Below are 12130 nucleotides of genomic sequence, written 5' to 3'. Positions count from 1 at the left end.
AATAGTAACGGAGCCGGTTGATAAATATTACTACAACCCAAACAACTACAACTCAAACGCAGTTTTCTTTGCTTCTTTGCCTTTACAACTTGGCGGTATTTCGCTGCCGCGAACAGACAGAATTGTGGTGTTCGCATTTGTTGTTGCTTCGGTGCTACGATTGTGTACGTCGCCACCGATAGTTATGTTGTTTTCCAATTCCGCACACAAAGGCGCTCAATGAGGATGGCGTCAGCGTGCGCAGCTGCGTCGTTGGGCAGTAACGACGTCGACGGCTACGACGACGACGGCAGTGACAACATCGTAATCAGCTGAGGCTATGGTATGCTGGTTGATTGTTGTTGTGGAAACAACATATGATATACATATGTACATATGGATGGGAGCTCAAAGTTTACGAATTTTGGTGTATGGGCATACAATGAAGAATGTGTTAATTAAGTAAGGGTGTTTTTTTCATTTTTCCCCTGATAAGGGTATATTAAGTTTACCAGGAGGTTTCTAACACCCAGAAGGAAGGTCCTATAAAATCGACATACTATTTTCATATAAGTGATAAGCATGATGAGCTGAGTCGATTTAGCCATGTCCGTCTGTCTGTATATATGCGAACTGAACCCTCACTTTTTGAGTGATCGATCAGGAATTTTTTACTCATCCTTTTCTACCCAAGAAACTGTTCATTTGTCTAAAACAGAAATGGAAATAGAACAATCGGAGCAAACTTCTGTTGTTAGGTAAATTGTTGGCTGTATTTGAATGTTCTTTTTGAGGAAATATGGACCAATGTTTTCCTCTGCCCATAGAGAATACTAAACAGTGACTTTTTGAGGATGTAATGGCGTTTCAACATTGGTGGTTTATAATTACACCAAATGCGACATTTTTTTTATTAACCTACCCTAACGATTTGAAAAAGTTGCTCGGGAGTAAATTTGTTCACTATGAAATGGGAAACCAAACTGGATATAAATCATGTAACAGCTGACAAAAGACTCACTCCGCAAAAAAGATTTGTCTCATTCATGCTTTTAATAAACCAAGTGGGAACTGTCATCTATAGAAAGTCAGATTCAGTTATTATCTATATCTAGGGCTCGATTTGAAGCATATACTCACAATCTAATGTATGTGGGGTCAGCACTCGCTCAGTCCGTAGTCTAACGATAACCCAATCTCAAGAATCTTATAATAAACTAACTCTTAACATATTGAAACACTTTTTGAGTCCTACTACTCTTCACTATTTTATATGCTATTTAAAAGTCAACAAGTGTAAATCATTTATGACGAACCAATTAAGAATATAAGAGAGTATCGTATCGAGTATACTTAATCGAACTTCTATTGTTATCTTCAGCGTATCTTAAAATGTTCTTCAGCAAGAAGAGACTGCCTACTCGTCTCAAATATAGATTAGCAAAACCTATACATTTAGCTATTTCTATTTCTTTGTTTTTATTTTTTATTTGTTTTGGCGCTTGCATTTGGTGTGAGGATCAATCACTTTAATAATGGAAAAAGTAGACCAAGACATTAGCTTAATCGATTTTCGAGGTATATCACTTGTCAATGAATATGCAACATAAAATAAAAAGGCAGAGAAACGAAACCAATTTTCATGCAGAAACCGTTGGGTCTATCGACAAGATTTAGTCTATATATAAACAATTTTCCATGTCATCAGAAACCATTCTCGTTTGAAAAAAAAAAACGGATAACTGGTTGTAAACAAAATCCTAAGAGAGAGCGGTAAAGGAAAATATTTCACTCTTATACTTCAAGTAATTTCTAAGTTTAGTTATACTACATCAACGAAACTTTTGGAAATCAATTGCTTAGAATAATAAAACAATGTTAATTAAAGAAAAAAATGTAATAACCTCTTACGACAGTCACGTTTGCTGATTATAAACACTGTTCGATTAATTTGCTCTGAGTTTGTAAACGAGTTTTTGCCGCGATAGTGCATTTAGCCATGATTATGTGGGTGTTATAATCGAACAGAAGGCTCTTAGTACAAATGTCAATGGACCGGATTAGTCGACCAATTTAGGAAATCATGAGAATGACTTAAAATACATTTCCATGACTCTCGGATTTGAGAACACAATATTTTCGTCCAAAGGCTCAAAATTATTGGGACATATTTTGTCCTAAAAAGGATAAAACACGGGACTACTACCATTTTAACTGATTAGACGCATATTTTGTTGGAATATTTGGACGCAGATCCCAATCTATTTAGAGTTCATTCAGTACTTGACGATGTTAATCCATCAACTAGGAAAGTTTTGTACAGATTCGTAATTGCACGTTGGTGTAGGGAGCTGTCAAAATATCATTAAATAATACCAATGAAGTCACTGCCTCCTAATTCGCTGAATTATTTCATTCGTATATTTCGTACAGCTCACCGTTCCATAGAATGCGTTATCGCCGTTGCCATACATCTTCTACAGTACATTTCTGTCGAAAACTCGTAACGTCGCTTCATCATATGTTTTCATCGTCCATGCCTCTGAACCACATAGCTGGACTGGGATAAAGAGTGACTTCTTCGTTAAGAGAGGACTTTTCTTCTCAATTGCCTACGCAGTCCGAAGTAGCGCCTGTTGGCAAGAGTTATTCGCCGTTGGATTTCGAGGCTGACGTTGTTATTGGTGTTAATGGTGGATTAATGATAAACGAAATTATCTTCGACTTCAAAATTATTACTGTCAACTATGACGTGGGAGCCAAGTCGTGAGTGCGACGACTGTTTGTTTTATGACAGGACTCGTTCACTAAAAGAGCCAATTGCTTCACTTCCTTATCCAGTCTAGAGAAAGCAGAATTAAGCACAATATAATCTGACTTACTTAGGTAAAGCTGGTTTAGGTTGGCGCTATGTTCATATTCTTTCCGGTTAAAACTTCCGAATTCATTTATTCTGGAATCAAAATATACTTCAACGTTTCAAGTGAAATAAATGCAAAAAAGTACGTCGATAATACATTCTCCAAGCAACAATGTCCAAAAGACAGTTTTTTTGGTCCAATTCGCGTTATTATACTCTCGCAACAAAGTTGCTAAAGAGAGTATTATAGTTTTGTTCACATAACGGTTGTTTGTAAGTCCTAAAACTAAAAGAGTTAGATATAGGGTTATATATACCAAAGTGATCAGGGTGACGAGTAGAGTTGAAATCCGGATGTCTGTCTGTCTGTCCGTCCGTCCGCCCGTCCATCCGTCCGTCCGTGCAAGCTGTAACTTGAGTAAAAATTGAGATATCATGATGAAACTTGGTACGCGTATTTCTTGGCTCCGTAAGAAGGTTGAGTTCGAAGATGGGAAAAATCGGCCCACTGCCACGCCCACAAAATGGCGGAAACCGAAAACCTATAAAGTGTCATAACTAAGCTATAAATAATTAAAGTGAAATTTGGCACAAAGGATCGCATTAGGGAGGCGCATATTTGGACGTATTTTTTTGGAAAAGTGGGCGTGGCCCCACCCCCTACTAAGTTTTTTGTACATATCTCGGAAACTGCTATAGATAGTCGTTTCCTTCAGGCATTTTCATATACAGTTCAAAAATGGAAGAAATCGGATAATAACCACGCCCACCAAAGGTTATGGTGAAAAGCACTAAAAGTGCGTTAACCGACTAACAAAAAACGTCAGAAACACAAAATTTTACGAAAGAAATGGCAGAAGGAAGCTGCACCCAGCCTATTTTTAAAAATTGAAAATGGACGTGGCGTCGCCCACTTATGGACCAAAAACCATATCTCAGGAACTACTCAACCGATTTCAATGAAATTCAGTATATAATATTTTCTTAACACCCTGATGACACGTACGAAATATGGGTATCGGTTCACAACCATGACTTCTTCCAATATAACGCTATTTTAAATTCCATCTGATGCCTTCTCTGTATAATATATACATTAGGAACCAATGATGGTAGCGGAATAAAACTTTACACAAATACGGTTTTTGATCTGAGGTATCCCTTATGGAAAAATTGTCGTGATCGGAATATAACTTTTCGAGGTCCTTGATATCGAACACGAAGAACTCAGTGCCTAACCTAATCTAACCTAATTTTCCACCGAAAATATCGGTAAGTCTCTCAGAATTTAATTCTAATTAATTTTACAGCAAAATAAAAAAATATTATGTAAATGACGGATAATGAAATCTCGATTATCACTTTATCATGCGAGAGTATAAAATGTTCGGTGACACCCGAACTTAGCCCTTCCTTACTTGTTTTTTCTTATGAAAGTACCTGGGCATAAGATTAGGGTCTAATGAAAATTTCATTGCTGAAAGTAGCGCCAGTTTTGAGCGGTTTCATAAAGGAATATAAAGTATTTGAATTAAAATGTAGTTTTTATTGCGAAAAATTGTTTAAAAAAATATATATTTTTTAATTTCATCAATTTGTATTAATATTTAAATTTATCGACTTATATATATACTTAAATATGGTATGTGTGAAAGGAGCGTAATCGGGTTACTTTAGTGCACTATAATGATTATCCTCGTCAACACAGCAGCGCGTCATCTGCATTTCCTCTGTCATAAACATGAATGCGCCAAAGTAAATAAAAAAGCACGTTCAACGCCGCGTGTGGTGGTCTACTAAATTACAGTTAGGGCCATTGAAGTCATTTCCAACTGCAAATGTGGCTCAGATAATAACGTCAGCTGCAAGCGGAAATGCATAGTAAAAGGAATTAAAAACAAAAAAAAATAAACAAATAAGCAGGAACTACCCTAAAAGCGCAGTGCAACACACCCAAACAACATTAGCGCTTTCCTTTCAAACTCACATCATAATGGTGCAACAACAATGAACAACGCTGAAATTAAGACAATAAATAGTAAAAAGTAACGAGCAGTGGACTATAGAAAGTATATACTTTTAAAAACAATACACAAACTACTCATTCACCCAGCCGAAAGGAAAGCTGCCAATGCACTTACGCTAGCATTTCGGTGTCTAGTTGCAGGCGCTCAACAACGCGACGCCACGATGACAATGACCCCTTGCCACACATGTACGACGAGCGCTGGCAGCACACCTAGCACACGAGTGTCCTCACAGACACATACAACTCTAGCTCTACTTTTAGGCGCTGCAGCTTGTACTAACTATACGCTAACTAACCTCCCCGACACTAGCGTCCTTTTTGCAGCCCTTCAAGGTTGTACTGCTTTACAAATGACACCTGCGAGAGATATTTCTGAGTTGGTTTACTATGTGTCAGCTTCGACTCATTTGTCCACAATTCCCAGGTGTTCAATTCTAAATCATAAATGAGCGACCAACAAAATTAGTTTGGCACGCAAGAACTTCCACTAGGAGCATTCATTCACCAACGCTTTGTATATTTGGTGGTGCGTTGACTAAAAGGCACACTCACCTGAATACATTTGTTGGTCAAAATACTTGTAGTTGTTGTAAGCACACCTTAAATATTTCAACGCGTGAAATTGGCTGCTTGACGAGATATCAGCTATTAGATAAGCTTCATTTTTGGAGGAACAATAAGGAAAACTACATTAATTTGTAAGCTCCAAAGAGAGCGAGTAAAATATTTTGAACTAATAATACATTCTCATAAAAAAAACCTGGAAATTTTAAATACAACGCAAAAATATTTAGTTCTTCATTAATATTTATTTTGTCGCATTAAAAGTAATCCCAACCAGATGAAATACACTTATGTCAACGGTTTTTCCAGTCCTTGAAAGACTTTTCATAAGCACTTTTTGGAATGGAGCTGAAGATCATTCTGTGATCTACTGAAAAAGGGTTCCACAGTGTGGAACAAGAGCAAATCACACGAAGCAAAATCTGGTGAATACTGTTATTGATCGATGGTATTCGTTTTTGGCTTTAAATTCGGTCACAATCGGGGCTCAATGCAATGGCACAATCTCTTTGTGAAAATCCATTAATTGTTCTTCCACAATTTCGGCCATTTTCGACGAATGTTCTCATGCAAACGCCTCAATACGGCCAAATAGAAGTCTTTATTGACTGTCTGTCCATACAGAACAAATTGACGATGTACCAAGCCACGAATACTGAAAAAAACAATCAATCATTCAGTTCAGTATAGACAACATTGTTAATCAATTCGTGTATCTGCCAGCGTCAACTGATCTGATGCAACACGAACAATTTGTTCTTCGGCAATCACGATCGTGTAAAACGTACTTCGGTTGCAATCGTATCATGTCAGTTCATAGCGTTGCGACTATTGCTTGAATTGAAATGAAACTTTGGGTAAACTACAAGTAAATCTTCGAGTAAATCTATGGGTAAATCTAAAAGTACAGCAAACAACAACAATTTACTGCTGGACTGATTTGAATCATGTGTGGAAAAAAATGTATCAGCTTTGAAAATGTGCGCATGTTACAAATTTTCGATGCGTAAACAATGGAAATTCCATCGAGTACGTACATACATATATACATTTATTATATGTATGTACTTGATGGATTTTCCATTATACATATAACATACTTGTACATACAAACATATGTATTTGTAATAGAAAAGAAGTGCCCGACTAAATCAGTGTTTAGGGGATGATATACAAACCGAGCGCTGTCGATCATTTCAATCATTGAAGCATAAGTATGCATCACTTCGGGTATTTTCTGCTGATACGAACGTTCATAAACAAATCAGGTATAAGCCGATCGCTAGTGATACAAAGTTGTTCTCTATCGCTGATTTGAAGAAAACAATTCGCTTCGTGTACATGAACTGAACTGGCAGAATCACTTTGTACCACTCGTAGGATTGTGTTTTTAATGAAACGGAATCATCTAAGCCTTTTTCAACATTTGCAACGATTCCGCACAAACTTGTTTGATTGATCGTACTCAGATAGCAATTAAGGACAGACCTACCAACTTAGCAAAATACAGTTTTTCATTAAGCTCATAATACAAGGATGGCCCTGCAAGTATAAGCAGTTAGCCGCTTTGAATCTTGTTATATCAATTTCGATATGCATCAAAGCAGTAAAATCACCGAATCGTTGACCGAAATGGCCTTTTTTCCAATTTCCAAAAATCAGCTAACACGTTGGCTTCCACAAGCTGTCAAACATCTTTGACGTTTAGTAATCGACGTGTACTATACAATAAGTAGTTGATTCCTCTTGCGATAATGGCGCCACCAGGTGATGCGGCTAAGTATTGAACTACCTTCATATTTAACTCTAATAGTGATTTTTCTTTTAGCTTCTCTTTTACATTGGTTCACAAAACTTAATTTTTAAGCACTTCAGAATAGGTCCTGGATCATCAATAAGCTATCGGAAACACACTCGTAAGACTAAAAAAGGCAGTCAAGGGATGAAGTTATGTTCTAATATCATTAGAAAATTGCAAAATCTTCAGTATCTTTCGTTCTTAAGAGATGCAGTGACTCCTTATCATAGAAAGTCCGGTTGTGGTAAAAAACAAGGATTTGAATCTCCACTTATAGAAAAAAAGTGTTGACCTATTTGAGACGAAATCCTGGACTTTCAGTGCGAGATGTCCCCAAAAAAGTGCAAATGTCACCTTCATATGTACAGAAAGTACGCAAACGAAATGGATTACGTTCCTTCAAAGTGAATGCAGCACCAAACCGCAATGATAACCAACATGTTTTGGCAAAAGGACAAGCTCGACAATTATGTATATGAAAAGGTCATGCCTAATTTTAACTGCCTTGTAATGGACGATGAATTCTATATGTAAGCGGACTTTAAACAAATTCGAGGGCGACAATTTTACACAGCAAACAAAAAGGCAAATGTGTCTGATAAATTTAAAAATAAAAAGCTTGACAAATTCCCAAAAAAAATGTCTAGTAAGGCAGGCAATTCGCCAGTGTGGCTTTAGAAGTGAACCTTTTGTAGGCTATGGAAGAATAAATCAAGAAATTTGTTATAATATGAGTGCTTACAGAAACATCTTTTGGCTGATCTTGCGACATGTCATTAAAAAAAACGCTTTAAAGCTTTAAAGACAATAGAGTGCTTGTTGTTCCCAAAGAGGTGAGCCCTCTCAATTTCCCAGATCTCAGGCCGATTAAGACTTGTTGGGCCATTATTGAAGCAGAACTGTTAAAGACGCAACACACAGTGGAAATGAGAGGCAATTTAGGAATAAGTGGCGAAACGTCACTAAAGACTTCAATAAGGATTCTGTGCAAGCGCTTATGAAGGATGTTAAGTCTAAATTCCGATTTTTCGCTTATAACAAAATATCCTGAATTTTATATCTTGAATTCGTACCATAAATCTATACATATGTAAACTATAACTTGTATAAATATTTCTAAAATTGAATAATAAACATAAGTTTTATAACGTTATATGTTCAACCAATTTTTTTCGTGCAAATACTTTAGTAAAGCTTTTAGTGACCATTGTTGCGAAGTGCGCTCTACGGCTGAATGGTCGGAACCAAGACACGCCGTAATTCTCACCTCCTTCGATTGCGTTCTTGAAAATTTGGATCACTGTGTCACAAAGGCTACTCATAACGGCTCTTTCTCTGCCCACATACCGACAAGGTAGATGTGAATGAAGAGAAGTTCCTGTAGAAAAGGCGTAGTGAGCTTTTTCACGGATGGGTCGAAGCTATGAGGGAAAGTTGGAGAGGAAGTTTTCTGTAAGGAGCTCTCGGTCAAACTTAGCTTTGAGCTACCAAACCACTGTAGTGTTTTTGGGCAGAAATGGCTTGCTACGGTAGCGTACGGCTAGGAAAGCCAGTTTCTTTTATAGAAGTGAGTATTCACTCCCACATTAGAGAAACAATACTAGCGCTGAGCTCTCTAACTGTGCGCTCAAAGCTTTTCAAGGAGTATCTGGCAGCTGCAAAGCCGATAGGGGCACCCTTGGACGAATGGACCTTGCGTGCCCTTAGCAGGCGCTGGTGTACAATTGCAAAATCCTTTTGTCCTCGAATAGAACAGGAGATCTACTAAACTACTTGCCCTGAGCGAATTTCATCTTATCATAATGGTGGGAGTTTCTACCGGACACTTTGGCCTTATAAATGAGCGCAAATTCAAAGTGTGGGATTCGTAGCAGAAGAAAGATACCGTCGCCGAGTCCACAAAATTATCAAAGCGAAGTTCTTCAACATATATCGATATCTGGCTATTTTCGGATCGAAAAGCCACCAACCAGATCGATCATGTTGTGATAAGACGGAAAAACATGTCACCAGTGTTTTAGATATGTGTATGCTCCGAGGTCCTAACATTGACTCGGACCACTATCATGTCTATGCAGCAAAAAACGGACGTCAACAAACACAAGGAAGGTTCGACGTCGAGAAGCTGCAATCACAACAGACAACCGAACGAACAAATTTCTGGTAGACATGCACTCCTGCTCCTTGAGAGCACTTATCAGCAACTCGGTATTAGTGAATGGTGGGATGGCATATCAAGCTCCTTACGTGCAGCTTCAAATGAAACCATTGGTTTTTGGAAAAGACAAAAAACGGTTGGTACAATGAGGAATGCCGTGTCGCAGTGGAGAGAAAACAGACTGCCATCCACAAAAAGAGAAACCCCACAATCTGCACCAACTATCGTAAGACAAGCTTCCTCAATATCGTATATAAGGTTCTATTGAGCGTTCTGTGTGAAAGATTAAAGCCCACCGACAACAAACTGATTGGACTTTATCAGTATGGCTTCAAGACTGGAAAATTAACAATTCAAATCCACATATCCGTCAAGTCTTGGAAAAGACAGTGACAGTGAAAAGAGGATTTAAATCTGCTTTTACAACACGAAAAGGAGCTGCTTCTATGCCGCTATGTCTGAATTTGAAATCCCCGGGAAACTAATACGGCTGTGTAAATTCACGTTCGTCTCCAAAGGAAGGACGGCTGGCCAGCTGTGGAGAGACACATGGCTACTACGCTAACAAAGAAGAAGTAAGAGAAAGAATAATATCAACCAACAACAATTGGTAAATAGTTAAAATTTTTATTTGTAATTTGAAAAAGTGTGTATGTGTTTGTGGGTATTAGTGTGTGTGTTTTCATTCAAATCTTCATATATATTAATATTAAGTAAATATTTTATATTACATTATTCGATATATGTATATGTTTGTATGTATATGTGTGTAGAGCAACGTTAATTTGCGAGCAAAAGTTTGCTTCAATCTTGCATTCGTTTACATCACTAACATAAATGCATACAAGGGAAATGATAAATATTAAATTAATAAATAAATTTAAATAATTAAAAATTGTATACAAATATTTTCGCAGTTTCTTAATATTTAATTTTACTTAGTTTTTCTTTAATAATATTTTGTAAATCATTAGTAGTTAATTGTTTGTGCATAAAAAGCGCACAAAAGTACGAAAAGAGTACCAACACGACACGTTCGTTATATAACTACTACACATACGACACAAAACAACAAAAAAGTGCTGAGCGACTTAACTGTAAATTCACTTGCGTAGGTTTAAAAGTTTTTTTTTTTTAATTTTTAAATAATTATTTCATTTTTTTTTAATTAATTTTTTAATTAATTAATATATTTTTTTTATTTATTATTATTTTTTTAATTATTTGTTAATTTTTTTGCAAATTATTTATTTTTTATTTAATTATTATTTTTTTTCCAATTAAATAAATTTTTTAATAGTTTCGTTTTTTTCGTTGGTCAGCTTACTTCTATAAATAACTGTATATTTGCTGGTGTTCGTATTGCATATTTTAATTTAGTAATTACAAAAATATTCATGAAGCTTATAACGCTTTAAATGAACTTAAGCTTAATAATATAAGTATACAAGTGTATATATGTATGTATATACCGTAATTTAGGCGTAAAATAAATTGCTACTTTTCGCTTTAGACCTACAGCAGTTCATGGTGTTTAAAGTTTGTATTTAAATGTACTTAAATTTTCTTCAAAATGTATATATGTATGCATGATAAAATTTAATTAATTTAATTTAATTGGAATTGTTTACTTTTTCATATTTTTACAGCTAATTAGCGATTGTTTAATTTTTTATGCTAGCATTTTGAACAGTTTCACTTTTTGATGTTTTCCTCGCACTTAAAATTATTGTAATTCAATTTTAATTATTTGCTGATAATACTTAATGTTTAGTGCACATTTTAGTTTAATACTATAGCCAGTAGAATTTACACACCATTTTATCATGCCGCGACTCGCCTTCAGCAATAACAAAGTTCGCTTTGAAATTTAAATTATATTTGAAAAAGGGCGAAATAGTGTTTTATATTTTAAATGTACTAAATTTAATAAATTTCTTATTTATTATATTTATTCTTATTTATTATCCTTATGAGTTTTTATTAAAACAAAACCAATTTCCTTAATTAAAAATTGTTTAATAGTATATATTTAGACTTATTTGATATAAAATAAAAACGAAAATTAGCATTGGACGTATAGTAAGAGCAATCTAGCGTTTCCATAGAACCTCGCGCTTTGCTGACACTAGAAATAATTGCATAACATAACAAAGAGAAAAGTGCTTCCTGGTCGGGAGTTCAAAGTCAATTTACATATGAATTTTTTGAGGTTAGTTAAGGACATGGAACACCATTTTGATTGTATATTTTAATAAAGATATGTAAGGTAAAAGAAAAAGCTGTCGCTTAGCTGCAAATAGATTGAATGCTGCGTAAAACACATACATATATAATTCCTTTAATAAGTGTAGTTGGATAAATATAATTTAAAATAATTTGTAACATTTTTTTTAAATTTTATGCCTTTGAAATAATACATTTTGAGAAAAATGCAAAATGTAAAAATAAAATAAAATTTAAATTAAATAAAAATAAAATGAAATTTAACAAAATTAAAAAAAAAAATTAGTAAAATTAAAACAAAACTTAATAAAAAAAATTGTATTAATGCAAATACATAAAAATTATCAAAGTAAAGTAGTATTTAAAGTAAAAAATGTTGAGAAAAAAAAAATTGCAAATAATGTAAAAAACAATAAAAAACAAAAATAATTTAGTAAATACAAAATAAAAATCTTTAAATAAAAAAATAAAAATTAAAAAAAATCATTCACATCAATAGAAAACATACAAATGAGT

This window comes from Bactrocera dorsalis, chromosome 2 (assembly GCF_023373825.1).
Source record: "Bactrocera dorsalis isolate Fly_Bdor chromosome 2, ASM2337382v1, whole genome shotgun sequence".
NCBI classification, from domain to species: domain Eukaryota; kingdom Metazoa; phylum Arthropoda; class Insecta; order Diptera; family Tephritidae; genus Bactrocera; species Bactrocera dorsalis.
The sequence above is the reverse complement of the archived record's forward strand: the minus strand, read 5'-3'. Positions refer to the sequence as shown.